Genomic DNA, 25,590 nt, shown 5'->3' with positions numbered 1-25,590 from the left:
CTGTGTCATACTTCCCTTAAATTTTTACTTTTGTTATCCAGATCTGTGGAAAAAATAAAAATGTAACAAACCGTACACAAGAACAAAAGGTACTGGTTAAAAGTACTCTTTTCTTCTTGTGAACTGTCTGTCCATTTTAATTTTAAAATTATCGTATTCTTTCTAAAAGAAAAAAAGTATTTGAGGGGGCAAAATTACCTATCAGCCTTGATTCTGAAATAGAATAGAAACATCGATCTCAGAGTCAAAACAGATAGGTTATTTTGCTTTTTATTTATCTTATAACATATAGTGATTCCTATTGCTTTTAGTCAAAGTTGTGATTTTCAATAACTTTAGTCAAAGTTGGAGAACTCATTCTTTTACTTATTAAAAAGCAAAGGAATGAGGTTCTCAACGTTGTCAAAAGCGTTTTTTTATTGATTTAGTGGATTCTATGCTATTCTTTTTATTGATCTAATTTCAAATTTTGGTTGGTCTACAATAGATTTAAAATATGTTGCAAAGCAACCAAAAATTTGACCTTAGTCATATTAATAAATCTGCTATAAGACACCTCATATAGTCACTCTTGTCTGATCATTTTTGGCTAGATCAGTCTCCTAGTCTTATAATCATCGGTGTCAAGAATTCAGGTAAAAGTATGAAAGTTCTAAAGAGAAAGAGAGGAGATGATCCTGCTAATTATGATTGGTTGGAACATGGAATGATTGAGACAACTTCTAAAATGTGGAGAACATATACTTTATTACCTACACCAAAAGAACAAACATATTGTTTTGTATTGTATCGAGAACGGATGAAGAACATTGGTGATGAGTTAAGACGGTTAAATAAATGTCGCATTAACGACGAGGTTTGTGATTAAGAATAAAAAATTTAAGAAACACTTCTTAGGATGGTTTCAATACCATCCAAGATGTGCTTCTTCAATTTCTTTTTTCTTTTTCTTTTAGATCTGTCCTTCTATGGAAGCATGGAAAAAGTCTCGTGGGAATAGAGACAAAGATTCGCGAGATTGTTGTCCTGCTGGACGGTTTGGAGAGATTTGCCACGTTTTACGACAAGATATTTCGCTTTCGATCTTTGGATTTGTTTGAAAAGATAGAAGGACATTATTACTTTAAGGATGAGACAGATATGGCCAACGCTTTGCACTAGATGTCATAAAGATACATTTGATGTTTACTTAAAAGAGAAACGGACAAAGGGTGGAATACTCTTTAAGATCTATACATGTGATCGTTGTAAGAAATGGAAAGTATTTAAAGGAGGTGCTATGAACCTATATTTTGCTTATCAACCTGACTTTTTTTCATATTGAGTCAAGATTTGTACGAGTTAACATCAGACACGAAAAATGAACAGTTATTGTTTAAAATGTCGTAAACACACGTCTGGAAGTTTCGTCAGACACGGCAAGACTTCAAAGGGGAGAGGTTATTCTATTTTTAAATGTAATCGGTTTGGAACGAATAAGAGTGTTTTCAATAAATGAAAAAGTCAAAAAGGTGGAATCGTAGGAACATATTTTGATGCAGAACCTTACCAAATAATGGGTATAAAGGATTAGGACCTATTCTTGCAGCTTATTCCGCTGCAAATAAAGTGAAACGACTTCAGAAAGGAAATGGTTTTGACATTCAAAAGTGGATAGCCAAATCAGGGATGGAATTTCACCCTCCCGGTTATCAGTTTCTCGGTCCTGGCACGCATTTAGAATATCGTTTGGCCAAAGGTCAGCAGGGAATTAATAGATTGGATAAAATTGCACGCAAACACGACATAGCTTATGCAGATGATGGTTCGGATATAAAGAATAAATGGAAAGCTGATGATGAAATGGTAAAGGCAATAGATAATTTACCGGGGAAAAAATCGTGGTTGGAGTTTTTGTCGAGACATGCTATTAATATTAAGAAGAATGCAGAACAGTTTCTTCAATGATTCATGTTTTATTGTAGAAAATACGAAGTAATAAAAATGATTAATACACTCTTTGTGGTTTTTTCATTGATTCACATCACATTTTAGATTTTTAAAATGTGCAGTAAGTTTTGGAACCCTTAACATCTATTCCTAACGTTTTAGTATTGTCTTGAATTTCTTTACTTTTTTTCACAGCGATTTCATGAGAGAGAGCACAACGGGCGCACAGGTTTGGTCTTTTACACAGCAGTCCGTCTAGGTGGAGAAGTTCGTGACCAGACTCCGAGTCAGTGTTGTATAAAGGCTTGCTACTCTGTAACTTTTCCAATAGAAATTTATAGACTGATTTTTCTTTCGTTATTTTAACGAATTCCTCTGTCTTGTAACCTAACAACATAGCGGTTTGTTGTAGAATATAGTGACAATTAATTTGACCTATGCGCTTTCTCATTGCTTCTACACCAGGCTTAAAAAAGAGAAAAACATGGTAGTTTAGATCGTCTTCTTCTAAGATCGATTGATCTCCCAAGTCAAGGAAATTTTGTATCATTAGTCTTTTATCTGGCGATAAAATCCATTTTAGACCAGAAAAATCATGGAAAATACATGCATCATAAAATCTATCAACTATTTCTACGAATTGTTTGGGATCGGATTGTAAGTAGTGATGACCTTTTGCTCCTGGTAAATTGATCATCAATTTCCACCAATCTAAAAATGAGCGGGAAAAACGAAATATAAGAATCTTGTATTTGTTTGTCTCACATCATTTTGTATCTTAAAAGTTCTTGAATGGAGGAGCAAGTTTTTCGTTTAGATACAATGTCGATGAATTTTTTAACTGCATTTGATAACTTACCGCCCATCCTTCCTGTTTCTGTTGCTGATCCTTGTCAGGAGTTACTGAAGAACACTTTTCAAACTGTTGCTGAATCTCCTCAGTGTCAAATGGCTGAGTCGCAAATGCCAGCTCAGGATATTCACCTTCCTCCGTTTGAGAATTTTCTGACAGAGTTACCACCGACTCCACTTGCGTTCCAACCTTTGAATGAAAATTTATCGACGTCAGGAAAGAGAAAAAATGAGGAGCAGCTTGGCGAGAGTGAAAAAAAGAAAAAGAGAACTTATGAACCAAGACAACCCAAAGTTGTTGGAGAGACGGCGACAAAGAAGAGAACTTATAAACCTAGAAAACCAAAAGTTGTGAGTCCGCCAGAACCGAGTGCCGTTGAGGTCGAGGTCGTTGAGGAAGGAGATCAATCGAGTCCTACAGAGGAGAAGATGAGAGAAGTTGAAATGAAAGAGAAGACAAAAGAAGTTTTACCATTAAGGTCAGATGATGATGAAGATGAAAAGAAGAAGGAGAAGAAGAAAACAAGCCTTATTTCATTGATTGACAATCAGATAGAAAACAATGCGAGTGTTTTATTTTCTCACTGTTCTCAATTAGTACGAGCGTTGATAGATGATGATAATTATCATTTTTCTAAAAATCAACCAGTTTTAAACCAGTTGAAGATGGATGTGTTTACAACATCATCTGCTATGTTGAAATGTTCTCAAAAGCAAAGGAATCATCTCGAGAAATTGAAATCTACGCTTTTGTCGACACTATATCCTGTCTCTCCTAAGATTATGGAGATGCCATCCGATCTTGATAAGCCATTGCTGTCATCAAAAAGTATTGAAAATCTTTCTCAAAAAAAGGAAGCGGATGAAGAGAGGGTGATGAAGGAAAAACAAATCAAAGAAATCGATCCTGATTTTTTTCAAGAGAAAATCGTCAAAAAAAAAATGAGGAGACAAAAATTGTTAAACCTGCCGATCCGGCCAAAACTGCTAAAAAGGCTTTATACGAGGCTGTCTTGACACTTGCTTCGTTTCCATTTACTCGTGTTAAACTAATTGACACTCAATGTGATCTTGGAAGAGACAAAAGTCAAGAATAATTCTCAGTGGCTTCAGATGGTGGGAGTACTGACTCGTCTTGCTAAGAGAAAATTAAGTCTTTTCAGGGATTTTAAATCAGGTAGCATCACTGAGAAACAAATGAAGGGACTCATTAAAGTTCAAGTGGCTGGTGAGCTGAGCGAAATTCCTTCGTGTTTAAAAATGAAATAAGAATTTTTAAGATATTTTTACCTTTTGTTTGCATGAAGCACAAAAGATGTCCGTGTTTATCCGAGGTAGTTCACTGTCGATTTCTTTAATTTCTTTCGAAGCGGAGTTGTCACAAGTCTTGCACTTTTTTTCAATCATGCTGTAAAATTGATCACTGAAAAATAAATCTTGACATTTTGTTGGTTCAATGGTGTCTCTTCCTTCAAATCGAAAATGCTCATAGTCTGACAAAAAATTTTCGTCAAAAAAGAAATGATTTTCATTGAAGAGTGAAACTTTGAGAATCTCGAAATCTATTAGATATTCGAACACTCTTGCACTTAAATCACTCGGCAATTTGAGACCCCCTATTTCATTGTCTACTATAAACACTGGAGCGATGAGGGAAGACAAATCCTTAAGTCCTATTCCTTTTTCCATAGTAGTAAGAGCTGTCGCACTCTGTCATTATTCTGTTTTTTTTTATGAAATCACACATCAAAAGGTGTTCTCTTTCTGGTATGATTAAATTGTCAGTCCACACAGATTCCAAAACTAATAAAACATCTCGTGCTCTTAATGACTTTTGATATCTGTCGCGTTCTAATCCTAGATACACATTAAAAATTGCGATAATGTGGTTGATAGATTTTGGAAAATTGTCTGAGAAGTTTTGAGAGGTGATATTTTTACTATCATCGTTTTGTCGTCTAGTATCATATGGTCGAGTGCTTTTGTGAAGTAAATCGCTTCGAAATCAGTCGGTTTGCTTTTTAGTTGGCGTTTAACGACTCCAAGACGAGGGAAGACTTTAGGATAAGATGAAGGATTTTTTGATAAACTGAAAAAAAAATTGGAAAAAAAGAGAGACTCATCTTTTTGTCTTATCATGTCGTTAAATTTTTCATAAAGGACAAGTTCATCCTTTAAAATCATCGTCTCTGTTATAAAATTTTCTTACCTCATTTTCACAGCGTTTTCTATTTTCACTCTTGTTTCTTTTGGATAGTGGAGTGGAAAAAGGGGATAATCTTTTTTTCTTTTATAATAGATTGTGGTCTTTAAAAATTTCCTTTTTAGGAAATATTAATTTAAAGGTCGTCAGGTTCGCAGTTGTTTATTACTCAATTGTGGAGTTTGGACTCTTTTCATTGTTCTATTTTTACGCATGCGTAAATGGTCAGAAGCTTACCACATGTTTTGGATTATTTTGTTGTGTTTCATATAAATAGTTTGAGAAGATGTATTGAAGTCAAGATGGGGTGGACCTCCCTTAACGAGTTGGCATATACTGGTTTGCGATACACAGCCGGGCCAGAAAAAAGAAAAGGTGTATCTCCTCTCCATCAATCTTTTTATGGGAGTGGCTCATTCGAAAGTGTCCACTTATTTTATGGGAAGTGGCTCATTTGAAAAGTGTCCACTTATTTTATAAGATAGTGGCTCATTTTGAAAAGTTTCGTCCACTTATTTTGGGAAAAGAAGATCAATAAAATGTAAAAGATATGTAAAATTCACATTTTTTATTTTCTCCATCTTTTAAAACTCTTACTTAACAATACTATCGTTTAACATTACTCTTTGAAATCTTATTCTATAGATCAATGAATAAAAAATCCTTGTCACTTTATGATGGAAAAAAGAGAAGATACTTTTGCTTTTTACTTCTTCCTTTTTGCTGCTTTTTTTTTTGTTTGGCTGCATTTATTTCTTGGAAGTGATAAGCCAAATCTGCCTTAGCTTCTTTTGTACCCTGAATTTTCTTCTTGTCTTCCATTCGAAACCATGCTTCTGCATTAGGAGCATTTTTTGAACCCGAAGTAAATTCGGCTGCTTTCACGAAATCGCATTTTCCTCCGTCATCTTTTTTGTTTGCGCAAACGTAGAAAAATCGACCCTTAACGAAATCAACGTTAGAATAGCAACGAACTAAGGTGGCTGATTTTCCGTGTTCTTCACATCTCACTTTTGGGTGAGGATTTTTGAATTCGGCAGACACATTGGTCTTGATATCGCCGAGATATTTGGCGTACTCGGCTGCTCCTTTTTGCCAGCCGATGTTACAATCTCCTGACGAACACATGCAATAAAAGGTACCTTTTTCCTTAGTTTTTCCGACATTCAAACTCGATTTACAAATTGGACAGTTAAAATCAATGTTACTTAATGCTTCCAATGTTGCTTTTGCTGCCGGATCTTCTGCTTCCTCTTCTAACATCAATGGAGGTGGAGGGATGACAAGGATTTCTGATTGTCTTTTTGTCTTGTTCTTTGGAGAACAAAAAGATAAGCAAAATGTCAATTTTTAAGAAGAAAAATGTCTATTTCGTTTTATAAAAGTCATTCGAATACCCTTTTTCCATCTTCTGTCTTTTTGCTTTGAGGTGGACGCCCCCTTCTTTTCTGTTTTCCTGTTTCCGCTAGTTCTCTCTCCATCTTTTCCAATGCATCGGAAGGGTTGGGATTTTCATCCTCATAATCTGGCTCACCGTCGTTGATGAATTCTTTGTCCGATTGAGTAGGTTCTTCTTCTTTTTCTTCTTCAGGATCATCATCGTCGGAATCGTCGATCTTTACTCTTTTTGGTTTGGTTCTGTTTTTGTAATCTTCTACTTCTGCTTCAGTCAATAGAACCGTAGCCATTTTCAAAAGAAAAACACTTGGAAGTGTGTTAGAACTGTTTTTTTGATCTTGTTTATATGTCATTTTTTCATTCGACCTTTACCCACTTTTTATTAAAAGCAGGAAACGGATAATAATCTTCTTCGTCCAAAACACGTTTTCGACCTAACCCTTTTTGTGGTGGAATTGAATAGAATTCGTCATCGTCATCATCACTAATCTCTAGATTAAATTCTTTGTCACTTAAATCACCACTACTGTCTAAACCAAATTCTTTGCTTGGGGCCCCACTTAACCACTTCTGTGCAATATCGCCTTCTGTCACGAATTCCTTTTTTCCTTTACTTGCTTGTTTCTTATTGAATTGATTAATACTTTCTAAAACGCTTTTTTTTACTTCCCCCCAGTCATCTTCGTCTTCATCCCACTTAAAAGTTGGAGTGGAAGAACCAGACGAAGAAGAATACGCGTGACTCGGACCGGCACCACTTGATGAAGTACTTGGACCAACTCCAACCGAATGTGTGGGATTGTTTGTTCCAACTCCAATTTCACGAAATTGGGGGGTCGTCTGTGGCTTAACATTTTTGTAACCGATAAGACCTAGTTGTATGAATTGGGATTTAAATTTCTTTGTTATCTTTCGAAGGTATTTTAACACATCCTGTAAGCCGAGATTGTTTGGAAGCGGTGACCCCTTTCGTAGAAAGTCTCTTATCCATCTGTTCATTATCACGGATTCTCTAAATGCTTTCAAAACGTGATCTCTATCCAATCCTTTCCATTTATCTAACTCTTTTTCGAGGGGAAAATCTTCTTCTGAATTCAAGTAGGTCTTTTCTGTAATGGTTTTGTCATTTGCTGAATGATATTTTTCTTTTATATCCCCCTGTTTTCCACCACCTTGTTGTTGTTGCATCACACGTTGCAACTCTTCTTCTCCTAATAAAATATACTCCTTGACATAGTTATCTTCAAATAGAGGCCGACCTAAGATGTTCATCGTCGTCATCTTTTTCCAAATGTTTCAGTATTAAAGCTTGAACAACTTTTCTTATAGTGTTTTTTCCTTTTGTTATTGCTTTTCTTCTGCTTTTAATAGGTATCTTTTTTTTCCTCGCTAAAAGTTCAATAACCGGTTCAATCTCTTGCCCCTTTTTATTCTCTTTTTCTGTTCGAGTGTTATATAATAAATCTGATATTGCTAGAATTTCGTCGCTTTTTTCAAGTTCTGTACCTTTTGTCACAAATTTTCTGATTTTATCGTAATTCTCATAGAATCTTGATTTATTTTGATCCATACTTCATTCGCAATCTTAATTTTTCGTTTGATGGAAAATACCGGTCCCCGTTTTCCTTTTTCTTGTAGAGAATCTTTTTTCTATTTTGAAAGATGATTTCTTGTCCGTTTGTTAATTGGGAGACAGGTATAAATCTTTCTGTGGAAAGTCTTATATTTCTTGATGTGTACTCTTCCATCTCCTTTACTTGAATGATAAAGAAAGGGTCGGGTGATCTTCTTTTAAGATGTTTGTACGAATAGAGACCGTTCCACACTTTGACATGGGATGATTGTCTATTATCATATATCCACCTTTTCTTCCCGTCCATAGACGATAAAGTCTTATAAGAGAGTCCGTATGTTTTTTTGAAGGCACGTAATCTCGAAAACGAAGTCGTAAAGCATTAGTTTCGTTTCTGAACCCAAAGAATATTAAAGCAGCAAATTGACTCCGCATGACTATAGCATATTTACCTGGTGGGAAAAGCGATTGGAAAACAATGATGCTCGATAAATTTAAATGATGAGCGTTTTTCGTCAATAAATGTTGTGTTTCTACATTGTTTTCTATCTCGGATTGTAGGTCGTCCAATATGATTATACCTGGTCTTTCTTCTTCTTTAAATAAGAATTTAATATTATCTGGTAAACCTTTGTGTAGAATAATTCCTTTTTCCACCATTCGATCAAAAATGGGTTGCCAAACAGACCCATAACAATATACAATTTTCTTTATATTTTCTCTGTTTCTTGTAGAAAAGTAGAGATCAGCATTTAAGAGTAGAGAATATAAGAAGTGAGTCTTTCCTGTACCCGTATTCCCATATACAGCGATATTACTCGGATGAGTAAATTTAGGAGACGAGACACGTTCGCACAGTTCCATGATTTTAATAAAAATGTTTTCTCTTTCTACTTACACTCATCTTTATACTTTTACGAGACTTACATATTTGCTTACTTTCTTTTAAAGTATCTCTGCTTAACTTTACTAATCTCTCATCCGTGACATCGATAAGATTAACGTCGTGACTTATTTTGTCTAAAGTTTTTGGAAAGGTTGAATGCACTTTTTCCCATACCCTAAAATCATTTGAAAATGGATCGTCTACATCAAAATCTTTTTTAAGAAATTCTAAACTAGGTGTTTCCATACAGCTCATTTTTTTAAAAAAGTAAATGCAATAATCTCCACACACATCGCTATCTAGTTGTTGTAAGACTATGTCGTTTCTAATCCAGTCTTTAGATAAAAACTGTCTCCAGTTCTCATTTCCATATATCTCGTTCCCATCATACGAATCAAAATAAAATTTCTTTCCTTGCTTACAAAAAATAGCAACCCAATGTTCTCCTTCCAACCCGTGTTTATCTGTATTCATAATAAAACAACAAAGAGAGGGAATGTAGTAAGGGATTTTATCCGCAGCAAAAACTCCTAGAAAATTATTTTTTGAAATGTGTTCATCTTTCGAACAAGCTAAAGTAAGTTCCATAGTATCGTGCATTTTTTTTATGTAGTCGAACCGTCTCTGATGTTGCTGAACTTGACAGGAATTTTGGTTGGCAGCTCTTTGAATGCTTTGGGAGCCCAGCTATTGTCTAGCGGATTAACACACGTTAATTCTCCTCTTTCAAACCAGCCGATGACAAGTTGTCTTCTATTTCCTGCATTATTTACATTAAACCACACTCTAGCAGAGAAAATACCGTCAATTTTGCGAACGGTGTTAGCTATTCCTTTTTTTCTGTTGGGAGTCAGGTCTACATAGGCAAACCATCTACCATGCTGGATTTTATCCAAAGGAAAATTTCCGATGTTTACTCTTTTAGAATCACCTATATCTGCAACCATGTCACACTGAGTGTTCCATATATATCTTCTATTTGTGAGATTATTCGTCCAATTAATGTGACCTTTTGCAAAAATAGGACGGTCATCAATGTATAATTGAATCTTGGTACAAGCAAAAGGTTTGAATAATCCTGGGGTTTGCACATGAGTTGTCTGTGACACTTGTGCAGCATCGACAAGTCCGAAAAAAAATCTGTCCGGAATTCTTCCATCTAAGGAAGCCCAATCTCCAATTAACACACCTTCACCGGCATTGCTTTCTGAAACTGTTTTGCTGAAAACCAACCTGACTTTATCATAAGTATCAAACATCAAATCATCTTGAGCAAAAACTTTTTTTTCCATTTTTTCATCTTCCTCTCCCCCCATTGACTTGTAATCGATTAACAAAAATATTTCGCTGGGATGAATTTGATACACTGCAGTATTTTGTTCAGCTCCCTAACCTTCATCATCTCCTGTTCTTGATATTAACATAAAAGCATCATCTTGCAGGTCCAATTCTACCACATAATCAAATAAAGACGGTAAGGCTTTGTGGATTTCGTGAAAAAAACCGGGTAAGGGTTTTATTATGATTGGAATCCACCCCAAATTATATTGATATATTTCAAAGTTCTTAACGACCATTTCTTCGGCAGTGGGGGCAGCTTTTGCAAATCCACACTTATTCGTATGCTGATTATAATTCATCTTCGGATCATATCCTCTGTAAAATAACAATTGCTCGCTTTCCTTCTCATCTTTGCTGGTTTGAAAATCAGATCTCAACGATTCTTCAAAAGCTAAATACGGTGATATCACTTCGACATCATGTTGTCTTTTTGGTTTGACACGTATGCTCTTGATTATCCAACCGGCTATGTCATTTATGAAACGAACGTGAGTGTTCGCTCCATCGGCAGCATTAGCTGGATTGTGTGGTTGGTTACCGTTCGCCAATCGTGGTCGTACTTTCATGTGTAGCTGGATGTCTGAGGGGATGAACCAATTATCTTTTCTGGCTTTTACTTCAAATGTTAAACTTTTAGCAGTCGTTTCATAAGGTTCTGGATAAACTTTTGTTGGGTAGGCTAAATCCCAGGTTTCTATGAAAGGTAATTTAGGTGCTGGTCCTTCAACATCTTCTTCCAAAACTTCGACTTGAGCAAATCTTTTAATTTTTTAATTTTTTTTCCTCTTTTCTTCAAACCTTCCAAAAGAGAACCATGTGTGTCTTCTTCTTCCACCCGCCTTTTCTTCGCTAATGATGCTTTTTCTTCCTTGTTAGAGACTTCATCTTTTTCGTTATCGACTCCTGATTGGTCCAAGCCTAATAATTGCATCATTTGTGTATTCATCGCTCTTAATTTCACTATTTCTTCTTCCATTTCTTCTTTGTCCGAGTGATCTTTAAGAATATTTAGTCCTACTCCATCTCTCTTTTTTTGTGCTATATCTCGCATTTCTTCTTTGTCTTCACTTTCTTCCTCTTTAAACCCCACGCACATTACCTCCACCGATCATGATGGAAAATAGACGTTTATGAGTGTCTAGCTCTCTTTCACACTCCTCACTTCTTTTTTCTAATAATTCTAACACCTTTAATAATTCATTTGTTGTACCTTCTTCATTTTGTTCTTCCACATTATCTTTTTGTGTTCTCAAAAGTTCAGTGACTATCTTTTCTTTAAGACTATTAGTTTCATCTTTTTGTTTTTTTAATGCTTTCACTTTTCCTTTTTCTTCTTCCACATTTGCTTTTCCATCTTCTTTCTTCTTTTTGTCATAAGCAAGGTAAGAAAACATAGTTTCGCAAGATGTTACTCTTTCAAAGTCTTTTACAAAGTGATTACTTTAAAATGAAGTGTCGTCTTTTATTTTATCAATTTATCTAGTAACTTTTTAGTTCCAAATGAAGCAGCACCACCAAGGACTCCGGTTGCTAATGCTCCCAAAGCCGGAACGAGAAAAGGAAGGAATCCCCCTTTTTGTCCTCTCCCTCTTTGTCTTCTCTTTTGTTCCATTATGAATTGAGCTACTGATGACAGATCACCAGATATACCTTTTCCTTTTTGTTTTTTATTTATGTAACTCTGAAGGAATTGTTTTCCTTTTCGTCGTAATATTCTGGTACCTATATCGTACAATGGTAAAGCGGCTCTTAAAAGAGCTTTTTTACCCAGTGTTTTAGCTACAATTGTAGTTTTCCTGCGTCACCGAGTATTGCGTGACTTATCAAACCACTTCCACGTTGTCTCTTGGCAGCTTGCATTCAAGAAGAACTAGCTTTACTACTAGATCTTTTAAAATTTCTTGAAGACGCTTCTGTATAAGCTCTTATCATAGCTGCTCGTCGACCCGGCATAGGTTTTCCAGCATGTCTTCCATGTAAATACCATCCACCTATCGCTTTATGCCACCTAGTTTTTTTATTTCCTTTTCTTATTGCCCCTACTCTTTGTAACACACCGTGAATAGGATTAGGTCCCCTCGGATTTTCTGTTTTTTTAGTTGAAGGTCTTATGCTGGCTAAAAATGCTTTAACGTCATTTCCTATTTGTCGTGTCGGAACTCTTCTTTTTGGTGGAATGATGATTGTATTCAAATCTGGATTGAAAATGGGTAAATCTGACGCTTTTCTTTTTCTGTTAACATTTTTATATGCTCTAGCAACAGCCCCTTCTACCCCTCCCACACCAACATTGTCACCAGCTCTTTGTGCTACTTGAGCGAGAAGTTCAAGATTACTAGGTTGTCGTCTCTTAGTTTTCTTAGTTCTAGCACCACCATATTGTCCATAAGGGTCGTAACCATTTCCATAAGTATTTCTTTTATTTCCACTTCCTTTTTGTAAGATTCTACTTCCTAAATAATCTTCTTTTCCCATTTTCTTTCTATCTTAATTGTCTCCTCCTTATTCTCAATTGACAAACTGCTTCGGCTCCTTTAAACCTTCTTCCTCTTGTGTCGGCAAAGCGAATGAAACAGGAGAAGAAAACATTTGAATTTATTCTTTTCCATGTCAATCTTTCAGGCGAGTAAAAATATTGATTCATCGTCGGATTGAAAGGAACCATTTCCAAGTTTTGAGTTCTTTCTTTTCCCACAATTTCTTCTATGACAAAGTCACAATCCACAAGAACGAATTGAAAAGAACTGGGAGAAATTTCATTCCAAACTGAATAATCGTGTCTTCTAGCTATTTGAATTGCTTTACCGTCTCCACTTGTGGCATCTAAACGCAGTCCTATCACTTCTTCTCCTTTCTTGAGCACAGTAAAAGTACACGATGAACTATTTATATCTTGTATGATTTTTGATACTTTTTGTTCAGTGTTCAAAAGTCCTAAGACCCTTGCCATTCTCTTATCTACCTCTAATTTATTTCTTCCTATATCTATCTCACTTTTGTGTTCTAAATAATTGATTTTTATAGTAAATTTACTTTGAACTTCATTGACTTTTTCTACAAACTCGTCAAAAGTAGCAATCTTTGATTCTGGTAAGTATATTTTAGTAGAAGAAGATGAACTCTCAATAAAAGTGAAATGCGGATTAGTAGGATCTCTATCACTTTCTAATATATTTTTGAAAGTAGACATGTCTAAACACATTGAATTGACAGCAACCTCGTAATCGGTTGTATAATGACACGGTTTTTGAATAAAATTAATGGTTAATCTACCATCTTCGTCCGTTGTTCCCTTAAAATACATAAATTCAGGCCTAATGAAGTCATCTCTTCTTCTTTCCATTTTTTCAATAAATTTCAAACCAATTATTTTGCGCTTTTCTAAAATAAAGACTTACAGCTGTCGCTCCTGTATAAAACCTAGGTCTTTTCTCACTCGATCCAGAGACGCTTTCTACATCTATTTCCAATGAATCGGTGAACACACTGTTGATTTTATGCATTTCTCTCTCTCTTTTATTCTGATGATGAACGACTTTCCCGTCTGCCGGATTGATATCGATGATTGACGAAAAAAGGTGATCTTCTTTTCTCTTATCAGAATAAACAGGAGAAAGAGAAGTCAAATTTAATACAGATAATTTCACCATCTCCACATCTTTCGACACCAAATCTTTCAAAGCTCTATTCACGAATTCAAAATTTTTCATATCGTACTCCCCTTTTAAAGTAGCCTTGATTTTTTTCTCTTCCAAAAGCTCTACACTACCGTGTATCTTGAATTTCTTCTCACCACTTTCATCTCTTATTTCCATAATTTTTTTTTTAGTTGTTGTAGATGTGGTGAAGACTTGTGTGGATTTGATTGGAATTAATCTACTTACTTTTACGTCTAATGTAAAAGCCGAATTATTTTGTAATCCAGTGTCAAAGACAACATATTTATCTCCCTTATACAAAACATTAGTCGTAATGTTAAGCTTTGATTTATCAAAACGAAAAATAAACTCACCTAAAAGATCAAATTTACTTTTTGTATCTAAATCTAGAGCTTTTGCCAATTTCTCAGTCACGACGAAAACAATCGCCATCTTTTTGTTAATTGCTTTCATATAATTTTCATAACCACGAAACATATTAAACTTTTGTATTGTAAAATCAAAATTAGAATAAGAACTGTAAGGTGTATTAGGTCGATCTGTTGAACTTTGCCATCAAACGACATTTCCAAATAAAAATTGTTGGAAATGAGGATTACTCCAATCTATAGATCCTCCAGATCTAAAGTCGGGAGTTAACACTTTCTTGAAAGTACTAACATTCTTTTCCATATATCGATATATCCTCCCCCACATTGATTTCCAGGATGGTGAATCATAATTACCAGGCTGCTATAATTTTTCAAATTCAGGCCATTTCTGGAGAGGTTGGATAAAAGTGTAACATTCTCTATCTTCATCATATCCAATAATTCCAATTGCTTCGGACTGAAAATCTGCACTCAATAATTTGTCACTAAGTCTTTTATTTACAACAGTCTTATCGTATTCCAAATCTTTTCCTTTTTCGTATACATCTTCTATGACTTCAAAAGTCGTGAAATACCTCTTTTCCGAAAGACTACCACTCTTTTTAATATTACCATCTTCATCTTTGAAATTATAATCCAATTCATTGCTCTGCTCATTATTAAAGATTACCTTATCCACCCCCATTTCCCACACACCTTTTCTTAAGTCTAGGTCTAATGGTAATTTACCAATGAAATGAGAACGCACTGAATCTCTATCATTTGCTCTAATCACGTCTTTATCTTTAGAAAGCAACCAAATAAAGAAATCATCATCAATACTTTCCCACGAATAATCTTTATTACTACTCATTTTTTGACCCAAACACCCACTCCTTTAGGGTAATCGGCTAATTGTTTAAAAATTTGTTTCTCTTTTCTTTCTATTTCTTTACCTATTCTAGGAGAGGGGGGGTAATGTTACTTTTTGTATCTCGCCCTGAGTAAAAGTACCTTCTACTAGTTCTCCAGATAAATCTTTAACCTTATATAAATTAATATCAAAACGAGGATATCTTCTAAATCTTTTATATACCTCAAACACTTCTCCTGTAAAGGTTCCTCTGTAATCTTTACTGAAAGCAGTTCGTTTTCCTGATAACCTTACTTTATCGCCCACCTTTACAGAAAAAGGTTTCTTTAAAAAATGTGTGTTCCTTGCTGTATCAATTCTATGATCGATTAACTTCGATAAAATAGCACCATTGTTAGCCTCGGTTATTCTTATGGGGGCAAATCCGAGTGCCGAATGAACCCGTTTATTATAATTTTTGATAACCAGTCTGGTGATTTCTCTATTAGTTTTTTTCGGATAATACAATCTATACTTATAAAAAAAAGACTGGAAGGTACGATTAAACCTCTCTATCAAACTTGCTTTCAGATCAGTTGTTATTCTATAATGTTTTATCGAGTTACGTTCACAATAAGAACTAAATGTCTTATTGAAAAATTCCGTACCTTGATCAGTCTGAATATTATGAGGTTTCTTTCCACGTTCAATTATTTTTATCAATCCATTCAATACGTGTACAGCTGATTTACCAGTTATTACTTCAGCGTCTGCTTGACGAGAAAAAATATCGACCTTACTCAGTACAAACCTACCCAATTTTGAATTAGGGTGAGCGTGTAGATCTATTAAATCCAATTGCCACGTATGATCTAGACCACTAGCAAAATAAGGTGGTCTTACTTCTTTTAACCTTCTATTCCTTATAATCTGATTAGGAAAAACATACTTTCTTTCAAAGTCCTTAACGTCACTATATTTAATCTTCAATTTTAACTCCTTACTTAAAAATTCATAAACCTTCCTTGCAGAAGCAAAGGCCACTGGTGAATTTTCAATGTCAAAATAAACTTTCTTCAATATTTCTTCAACTTTACTCATATTTTTTTTCTTTATTCTCTGATTTCCCCTTCTTCCATTTCATCTAATTCTTCAATTCCTCCTTCTTCTGCAACTCGTTCCTGAACTTCTGTCCAAAATGCCATGTTTTCTTCCATCACAATATGAAAAAACTTCATTCCAGCAACCTCCAAAATTTTGTCTACCCATTTTTCGAGAACATCATCAGAAATTTTCAAAATGTACTCTTTAAGCTGCATCAAAAAAATCTTTCTCAATCTCTTTTCTAAAGCATTTTCTAGATTCTTTGTCACTGTTTCTTCCAATTTTTCGCCATCGACAATCAAAGGATTCCACTTTACGTCTTTATATTTATGAAGTGGGTCTGGAGCATCAAAACAATTGAAGTCTTCAGACTTCAGTTTCTCTGACTCTATTTGATACTCCACTGTCTCCGTATTCGTAGCCATGTCCTTTGTTTCCATCGTCTCTCTTTCGATGAAATGAGAATAAAGATTGAAAAGACCTTGATTTATATCTTTCCAATTTGACCTTTGACTTTTTCTTTTTATTCTTTCCACCACAACATACAAAATTCAATTCGACTTTCACTTCAGTATGTGTGTCTCCATCTGCTTCATCATTCTCTTTGAGACAACATTTTAAGAAACGATGAAAACAACTCACACTTGCTACTTCCTCCACCCCAGTCATCATCCCAAGACAAACAACACACAAATGATTTTCTTTTCTTCATCTTCATCATTTTATTCATTTCACATATCCAAAGGGATATGACACAAAATTAGTCCAATCTACAATTCTCTTATCAAAAACTACTTTGTATTTCTTCAGAATCTCTCTAGTTTCAAGAGAAAAAGGATCTTCATTGCTACCACGTTTAATGTCAAACTTAGGTACCTCACAAAATTCTTTCACAACACCACTTTTCTCTTTCGTAAATCTGAGGATTGTGATTTCATGATCAAGTCTACAAGTTTCTCAAAATTCACTTCTTTCTCAGTGGTTCTATTTAATCCTATCCCCCTAATCTTGAATTTAGTGGCGATTTTTTCATTTCTCTTTTCAGAAAAGACCTCATAACCGTAATGTTTAGGTCCACCACTACAAAATTTTGAAATGACACAACTTTCATCATAATCCTTTACATCTTCTAATACGTTTGTCAAGTCTCCTAGATACTCTCCTAATTCAGGTTCAAACTCTTCTTCGTCTTTTGACGAATAATAAAAAACACTGTCAGTATCCATGTACAGAACTCTAAAACTTAACTTTTTAAGTAATCCATACAAGCGTAAACGAGCATAAGCAGTTACGAAAGCAGCCTGAACTACATTACCCTTACGATTAGGTACTACAAAATCAGTCTTCTTATACCCATGACATAAAACAGTCTTTGAATTAAGAATACGAAAAACCTTTTCTCTCATGGTTTGATCCGTTACAAAATCAAAAAATTCACTTGGTTTGTGAGTCAAACGAGTAATTCTCCTATCAAGATTCCTAGCCCAAAAACCCCAACAAGAATCAAGTAATGTTTTAGAAACAAATCTCATTACGGGATCCTTTTTGATCTTATCATATTCTTGTTTTATCCCTTCGTGTTCTTCATATCTTTTGATGTAATCTTGTTTGTCTTCTTCACTTTCACAATTTTGTGGCCAACCCGAATTCTCTTGTTTTATCTTCAAAAATTTATCGACAAAAGGAGCAAACAACCCTTTTTCGCTCCCTCGATAATCCCACTCTTCAAAAATTTCTAAAATTTGGTATCCCATTCTAACAGCTTCATAAACCTCTACTGTTACCCAAACAGCCTCGATAGACCTTTCGTCTCTAGAATGAGAACAATTAAGAACGAAATTCTGTTCTCTTGAACATTTACCACAAAGAGAGAAAATTAATTTCTCATCCCCACTCTCTGTTTGAAATCTCTGCGGTAAAACAGGGTGAAATAAATCATCAGGAGGTGACACACGACATCTCATGATACCAAAATACTTATCTAACGAATAATCAAAATCATGAGGAGGTCCTCTAATAATGACTGGATGACCCGTAGGAAATACCTCCTGTTTCATTACACTAGGATAAAGAGAAGTAAAATCAGCAGCCTTAATACATCCCTTTGTCAAATTGCACTCTCTAAATAAACAGATTGCTTCAGTTCTTCCCCCATAAAGCGCATCACGAGGGTTAATTGGAGCTCTTAAATCAGTTAAATAAGGGTCTATCATTTCTAAGTGATCTTTTACTTCTTCATCATTTTTCATCATCTCATTCCATTCACATTTCCAAATGTAATGAACATTATAACCCTCGTTTTTCAATTTTGCAATCCTATCCAGTGTTTCCATTCGATTCAATAGCATTTTCTTTCCGGTAAAAAAAGAAACATAATCGTCAGGATAACATTTACTACACCCATGAATGTTACACCCCGAAAACTCCAAGACATCATTGGATTCTTCATGATATCCGTCTACTCTCATCATTTTCTCTCCAACTTTAACTGTTCGTTCCCCAATACCTTTTCCCGAATACTCTAATTCACCCGCATAAAATAACAAATCCTGATAAATTAACCACGACTTCCCACTTTTAGATTGAGTATGATTCTTCGAATAATTTCCCTTAGGTATTAACCCTATCTTAAAAGGTGGAATGGTACTTCTCCACACTGTATTTGTGAAACTAGCTGCGGTACAGTTCTCAATACCTATGTGAAAACCAGTAATTTCATACATGGCTTTCCAAAGAATCAACCAACTCAATCTCAAAACATTCACATCATCTCTACAGTAATCGAGCAACTCTTTCTGAAAATCCCAATCACCGATTTCTTGATTAAGATACTTTCTCCCCCATTCAAGATACCATTCTTCAAACTCCTTAAATTTCTCTTTTTTCAAAAATTTCGTACCGAAAAAATGCGAAGGTGGAATGACTCCCACATAATCCTGATTCTCGGGTACATTAAATTCATGAGGAAACATCCCCTTTTTCACAGGTAAATTAAAAGTCTTGGGTAACTTATCTAAGCTACATTGAAAAAATCTATAACTATCGATTACTTGAATTCTAGAAGAAAAACATATTCGTAAAGGTACCTTCCCATCAAAAAAGATATTCGGATCCTTACAACTAACATCACAAATTGATTGTAACAAGTAGAAACTGTCAAAACGAGCAGTATTATGACCTATCAAAGTGTAATATTTACCAGTAGAAAGTAAACTTTTCTCCCCCGAAAATAGAAAATCAGCAAATTTTTCCATACAATTTTCCCCAACAAACACTCTTTCTTCACCATTTTCAAACTGAAAAACAACTAAATTGGGGACCAAAACATTTCTATCATTCTCTTTGTCATAAACTTTCATAGTTTCAATGTCAAAAAAACAATACTCCCCTCTCTTCAAATCTATTCGTTTCTTCAACACCTCATCTGAGGGATTCAAAGGCTGTAAATAGCAAAAATGACGTCGTAAATTAACAATTCTCTTGCAAGAAGAACACTTAGACATATAACACTCGTGTTGAGAAGATGAGCCATAAGCATTTTTCCCCGCACTAACCCCACCCTTAGCTTTTAAATCACGCCCACGTTTTCTACAAGCTACCAAATTTTCACAAACACATGTCTTACTTGAAAATTTTATAGATTTACCCAAGGTTAAATGATTATTAAAACATTCTCTACTCTTAAAAATCCTAAAACAAGAAGGACACTGAATTATTTCTTTCTCCTCTTTGTCCGAAGAACAAAAACATTTACAATCTAAACATGTATCTTTATCACATTTGTGTGTTCGAACACGATTCTTCAAAAACTTAAAACAATTCAAGCATAATCTACCCTCTCTCCCCAACAAAGTATTAACACTCTTTACCAAATAAAAATGAGAATCAACAAGATATAAAATAATCGGTTTCCCCCTTGCATCTCTATTACAATTAAGAATAGGAGTATTATAATGTTCCCTACTTATGACACAAATAGGGTGAGAATCGTAATCATCTAAATTTCCTATTTTCTTTACCCCCTCCAAATTCAACGGTGCAACAGGTAAGCCTGCCTGTCTCAACAAAGTTCTGCACATTCGGCGCATTCGACGAGCTTTTATACGCTCAGGTCGTGGTAGTCTCCCACCATTGGCTAATCTCAAACCCAAAATTAGAGCAACAACGCCACAAAATGGATCAAACTTTCGAGGTACATTGTAAAGACATTTGGAGTCATTCAATACTTTCTCCATTTCAACACCAAATGAACTTAGCAAAAATTTTGTAGAATACCCTCCACCACTAGGAAGACTAACATGATAGATCTCTACTTTTAAACTCCCATCATCTAAAGATATATCTTCGTTTGATTGAACTATCAATCCAAACCTATCAAACAAAACTCTTTCATCTAAATCTCGAACTTGGACTAAAGGAATAGAAAACCCACCGTCTCGAAACTCATTTGAAGTAACAAAAATCTCTACATAATCAGTGGGGTGAAAATTAGAACGCATAAAATCATAAACTTCAGAAATTAATCGATCAAAAGACTCAAAAACTTCTGTGGGAGAAAAATTTGGAGAAACAACAAAATTATAAGCTATTCCATCAATACCAAACCTCTCATTATGATAAATCCAATGCGATCTTAGGTCAAAACTTCTTCCATTAAAATTGAAATGAACTTGAGCAGGATTGATATCTCCTCTACCACCAATTTGAATGATGTCTTCATCTTCTTCATCTTCTGTCAAAAGTCTGGTTACAAGATCCTCCAACTCCAAATCGTCTTCTGAAAAATCGTCTCCTGATAAAAATCTATTGACAATGTCATCTAAGTCTTCATCCAATTCAAGATCATCTTTCTCTTCGAGTATCTTATAAACTAAATCCTCCAAACTCAAACTCTCCATTTTTTTCTGTCACAAAAACAAAAGTAAAAATTAAAAAAAACCAAAACAAAAAAATCAATGAATCGTTTGAGCAACACTCACCTAATTCTCATCATCATCATCATCCAAGGCACGAAAATTACTAATAAAAATATCTCGTTCCTCCCCATCTGACAAATACAGCTCCTTACGAGGACGCCATTTTTTTTTCTCTTCCTTTTCCTTTATGTATAGAAAAGCCTCTTTGACTGCTGGCGGTGTGTGCGCTTCTTTCACACCTTCCGTCTCATCTTCAACATCAGACCTTTGAAAGTGTCGCTGCGTAGTCTTTTCTTCTTCTTGTATTTTCACCCCTTCAATCTCATCTCCGACTTTCTCCGGTATAAGAGAAGGAAAAGCCCCTTCAACAATAATATGAAACCAAATGGACAGAAACGCGAACATGGTTGTCTCTTATGTAAAAATTGACACCGTTCCCTCCTTTTTATCCCAACACATGAATAACAAGTCATCATATTTCCTCTTTCTTTTAATTAAAAATAAATCTGTGAGTCAAACCCACTTAGAGCTTCAACAACAAGATTAAAGATTCCTAATCTTAACATCTTAAATTTCGTCTCACTGACGAACCAACAAGGTAAGTTTTTCGGGTCAAACATCATCAATCTCAAAAATTCATCTATCTCCCCTACATATTCTTTCGTTAAAACACCGCAAAAACGAGCACGAACATCGGTCTTATATTGTCTCATTGCTAAACTAATCTTTCTTTTGTCTTCTTCCTTTATCTCTTCTCCATCCAAAATTCTTCTCATAACTTCATGACTGTAAGATAGTGAAGTCACGACCTTTCCAATCTTCTTATAATATTTCTCCTAAAATATGTGAAAAACGTCACGTTCTAGACAGTCCACAAAAACAAAACAAAAATAAAATATCACGTTCCAGACAATTGATAAAACACCTTCTAGAAAAATAACACACCATTTCACGAAAAGCACAAACTTTGATATCATCGCCCATTAAGTCTTCCATGATTAATGTTCTCACAAACAGTTCTTCGTTACAAATGACTAAAAAATTGTTCTCGTCTTCTTTTTCAACAGAAAGTCATCCAAAGGTCCTCATGATTGTGAGCAGCACTTTCCCTCCCCATTTATCTACAACCATCCATTTATAATAAAATTCATCAACTCTATCAATAGACGCTATTGATCGTCTGACACGTGCTTGATTTCCTGAGGTCAGATTCTCTACATGACACCATTCCATGTAATTAGGAAGTAATCTCACCGCATCTTTTGGCCAAGGGTATTTACAACATCTACATTCCTTTCCAAGAAAACGAGTAGCGCACTCAAGGTGAATATATTTTCCACAACAGCTTGTAACATCTCTTCTATTCTCGTCCAAACTCACATCACAAAAATAACAAACGGCCATCTTTTTCAAATAGAAGGTCCACTCTTAGTAGGGTTTCGAATGAAATAAAAATTCCACCTCCACTTTTCTTCTCGAGGTTTCAACTTAGGAACACCCACACACTTTCCATGTAACACCCACGGCGGACGCCACAGAGGTTCTAAAAAAGTAGGGTCAATCTCTCCCCCTTTATGAAACTCACTCTTCTCATCCATTCTTTAAAATGACACACAATATATCATGTCACTGTCTTTTATTCAAAACTTACATTCAGCTTTCATTTTATAAACACAGGAACAAGTAGAATCACCTTTACAAAATCGATAATGCCACATGGGCTGTTCAAAACCCCTCCTAACCCTATTTTCCATCAACGCAACAGAATCGATAAAATATGTTTCTCTTGTGGAAGAAACGAAGTCATCATACGGTTTTCCTGCCAACAATAAATTTAAAAGACCTACGTATCTTTCTCGGTCGTAAAAATCTTCAAAAACAGTTGATATAATCTTATCAAAAACTAAACGTATCAGTTCTTCTCTAAATCTCTTCCTTGTAGCTGGTCCCTTGAATTTTTCCTCTTGTTGTTCCTTAAATTCTTGTTGTTCCTTTGTGAAATAATCTTCAATCCTCCACATGGACATCTTCTTAAAAGTCTAACACTTCTTCTCCTGAAAAAATAAAAAGCAAAATTCATTTTCAAAATAAGATAAAACTTAAAAACAATGTACTTTTTACCTTAGTGAGGATAATCTACTACCCCAGTAGACAGATGAAACATAAAGTCATAAAAATGTCTTATTTCATCTCTTTCTCTTTTCAAGTCCTCCAAAAATCCAACATCTCCAACAAACTCTTGAGAAATACTAGTTTCCAACCATGAAATAAGACTAGCCAAATCATCACAGATTTCTATAAAAGCTGGATAAAGCAGATGACGATAACGAACTTCATGTAAGTGACGATAAGCTTCTTCAAACTCATATACTTTACGTTCGACATCTTTCATTCTTTCCTTAAAAGTATTCAAATGGTTATCACGTCTCGCCTCCCGAAAACCGTCGCGTCCACCTTCAGCCATTCTCTCTCTTCAAATAACATATCAACTTACTTAATCCCTCGACACTCAATCTTTTTCTTTTTAAGTTTTCCACATATCTTTCCCATTCATCTAGTTTAGTGATCTGCTTCCCAATCTCGCTTAACAAATCTCCATCCTTCATTAATTCTTGACTTCTACTGATTTCCTGACGCTTCAAATCGTGCAGACATTTGATTCTAGTTAATTCGATTCGCATCTGTTCGAACCGAAAAAAAAAATCCTCGTCATTATTAACATCGATATATCTCTTCAATTGTCTAAAATATTCTGTCTCTCTACGAAACATGTCACGCATTTCTTTTGAGTTTACGTCCATACTCGAAGAAGATGCCATATCGAAAAACATATAAAACATGAATGACTCTTTCTCAGAAATGAGTAAAGCTTTTCTTAGAAAACGTGACAGATATAACATCTTACCCCACAGACGACTCTAATTACAAGGCAAAAAGCATACAAAAGCAAAAACCGTCCCACAAAATCGAAGATACCTTCCCGAACTAGACCATGATGTTCAGCATAATAGTAAATAGCCAAGAGAACTATAGGATACCAAAGATTAACTTCAAAGCCAAAATCAACCATCTTGATCAATAGCATGTACGCTTTTCTCAGACCATCACAACAAAGTGTATCAACTTACCACAATCAATTGACCTCTTTTATGATTTGTAAATTTCTCAATTCCAATAAAAAAATAAATAAATCGTCAATAACTTCTTCTTCTCTCTTCAGTTCTTGTTTTAACAAAATGGAATCCTCTCCAATCACTCCTATATCTTCCAAATAGCTAATCTTATCCTTCCACCACCTTATCACTCTTTCTCTCTCAATAAAGAGATCGCACAATACAGCATCAAAACAGGAACCGTCTTCGAGCTCCTTCACCAACGAAGTGAAACTACAAGTAGCCTGTTGAAATAGCATTCTCTGTTCATAAGCGTACAATCCATCGAGACTCTCAAAATCGCATCTATCTTCCCCCATGACAAAAAACAAAATGAATAAAATTACTCACCCGTGAGAGGTGAATAAAACGCTAATTCATCAAGATCACGAGTTAGCGGCTCTGCTAAATCCTTCTCGACCGACCAGCAACTCATCAGCGTCTCCAACATTTCTTCTACAATAATTTCCTCTCTCTTGATCTCCATCTCTAACAATTCACTCTCTTCTTCACACCCTTTAAAATAATTTTCATGATAAATAGTTTTAAAACTTTCCACCCATGCAATAATTTCCTCTTTCCTTAATCAAATCTTTAAATTTCTGATCAAAATCAACACTATCCATTTGTTGAAGGTATTCGTTAAACCGCGAAGCAATCTTTTCAAAAGTCATTTTGATAAAGCCAAACATAGGGAAAAATTTCTCATCTTCGTCCACCCCATCCATAGGCTTCTCCAACTTGGAAACGAAAAACTCAATCAAATTTTCATTATCCGCTTCTCTTCCCTCCGCCATCTTAGTAACAATAAGAGACATAAAACAATTTTTCTAAGAAATCACGCCCCTTTTCCGCGAAAACGCTCATTAGCATATTATGAACCCACATTCCTTCACCTAATTAGCATAAAAAGTGACCATTTTTTCGTATTATACTACTATTTTTGAATTAGTCTCAATGTTACATGGTACATGGAAATTTCCATGGACCCTTTTGGACAATAATTGTTGAATTAGTCTCAGTGTTACATGGTACATGGAGATTTCCATGAACTCTTTCGATATAGTCTCAATGTTTTGGGTACATGGAAATTTCCATGTACCCTTTTGGTGTATAATTTTTGAATTAGTCTTAATGGTACGGGCCACATGTACTACATGGAAATCTCCGTGTACCCTTTTGGTCAAGAATTTTTGAATTAGTCTCAGTTTTACATGGTACATAGAAATTTCCATGTACCCTTTCGATATAGAAGTTTTGAATTGGTCTCAATGTTATAGGGAACCTTTGAAATTGTCCACAATTTTTAGTCCAAACAATGTTTTGGTCTTTTTGAAGGATATTTACCTATTTATGAGCTACATATGCTCTTCT

This window comes from Montipora capricornis, chromosome 4, assembly GCF_036669925.1.
Source record: "Montipora capricornis isolate CH-2021 chromosome 4, ASM3666992v2, whole genome shotgun sequence".
Classification (NCBI taxonomy): Eukaryota; Metazoa; Cnidaria; class Anthozoa; order Scleractinia; family Acroporidae; genus Montipora; species Montipora capricornis.
Note: the sequence above shows the minus strand (reverse complement) of the source record.